Source organism: Pseudomyrmex gracilis, unplaced genomic scaffold (genome assembly GCF_002006095.1).
Source record: "Pseudomyrmex gracilis isolate BER0280 unplaced genomic scaffold, ASM200609v1 scaffold_2336, whole genome shotgun sequence".
Lineage (NCBI taxonomy): Eukaryota > Metazoa > Arthropoda > Insecta > Hymenoptera > Formicidae > Pseudomyrmex > Pseudomyrmex gracilis.
Window position 1 is genome coordinate 1 of NW_018022920.1, and position 1,733 is coordinate 1,733.

The 1,733-nt window shown below is 36.5% G+C and overlaps 1 long non-coding RNA gene across 1 annotated transcript in view; it reads left to right on the top strand.

Moving 5' to 3' along the window:
• The first annotated feature begins 1,337 nt into the window (after positions 1 to 1,337).
• The window catches only part of LOC109862759, a 2,166-nt gene continuing 1,770 nt past the window's right edge, over positions 1,338 to 1,733 (top strand). Inside the window, exon 1 of the long non-coding RNA XR_002251206.1 lies at positions 1,338 to 1,427. This is a non-coding gene — a long non-coding RNA (uncharacterized LOC109862759). The remainder of the gene's footprint in view (positions 1,428 to 1,733) is intronic.

Sequence of the window (1,733 nt, forward strand, 5' to 3'; positions counted from 1 at the left end):
ACAATTAACATCAAAATTTTTTGTCACAATTTTGATATATTGAAAAGTCTCCGACATACATTTTATTATTTTCTTTAATTCTGTAGAGCCGTTTTTCTATCCGAGCAATAATTACGAAAAACACCTCTTAATACGAATTATTTCGATCGGTAATAACAGGACGGTCCAGGACCCTCTTAACAGTTATTGCCCGCATAAACAAGGTCTAACTGTAAAAAACTGTTCAATGTTTGTTAACAATCTGTTATCAACACAGGCGACAGATATGATCGCAGATAATCGCCATTTTGTTGTCTAGATGTCAAACAAACAGTTTAGTAGTCTTGCGTACAAACAGTCCGCACATATGCAGGAACAGATCTGCTTAGCATTTGGTGGCAATCTGTCGTCAATGCGTTCAACAGATCGACCCGACTGCGGTCAACGTTTTGTCATAAACAGATGCTCATACGGTTTTGCGGACTGTTTGGTCACAATATTACTAAAGCAGATTTGCTTGCTATCGACCATCTATTTGTTATCAATTTCACTAACATATATGGAATCAGTTTGGCCGCAATAATCTCATGTATGTGCCAACAGAGTTGTTGCGTTTTTTGTCTTTATGTGCTAACAGTTTTGGCAGCACCAAAGCATGTTTCCGTACTGTAGCGTTTCTGCACACAGTTTCTGTTGCCAAAGTCTGCGCAGTCAGAAATTGTTTGCTGGGTAGTGGGATATGATATATATATACAGGGTGTCCCAGAATTGCCATATAATCTCTCGTAGGCAGATAGAAGGAGTCAAATTAAGTCGAAAAGTCCTGAACCTTTTTTCTATCACTCATAATAAAGGAGTAATTATTGAATAAATCCGGCCAATCAGCGTCGATCTTTAGCCATTCGCACGTCAGTGAACCGCGCGGAGCGCTCACACACACCAGGCGCGCGGCTCACTGACGTGCGCCTGGCTAAAGGTCGGCGCTGATTGCCCTGATTTATTTAATAATTACTCCTTTATTATAAGTAATAGAAAAAAAATGGTTCAAGACTTTTCGACTTAATTTTACTTCTTCTACCTGCCTACGATAGATTGTACGGCAATTCTAGGACACCCTGTGTATATATATACATATCTCACTGCAGATAAATATAAATAAATAAATTTTATAAGTAAATAAAATTAGCATTGTTATTATATTAGTCTCTTAATTGTTTATCAAAATTCACCAAGATTTTTCTCCACAAACAATTCAAGATGAAATCGCACTTACTTCTAGTCACAGCAGCAATTAAGCTGTAGAAACAAATTTTCTTAAGGTTTTTCTCACTTCATTGTATTACGAAGATGTCGGCAATGACGAACGCGCATTGAAAGTTTTCTTCGGCGCATGTAAAATTTCATTTCACGGCGGAACGTGACTTGGTGCAGGAATTGCATCGTATGAGGTAAGTTAAGTAAAGCTGTAACATTTAAAAGTACAAAATAAGTATTTCAATTCAATTAAATTAAAATGCTCAAAAAGGACTTTTATAATATAGCAACTTTATTTCTGTATGCTTAAATTCAGCTAGAACAATTTACGAAAATCGAAGCGTCCCAAGCAACCAGCTGACGTTGTAATGACGTAAATATACGTGATTTTTGTCACTAATTGGTGATTATGACCTAAATCTGACGTTATTTTGAACGTCATAACAATGACGTCAGTATATACGTCACACATATACGTCATATATGATGTAACTATTGGT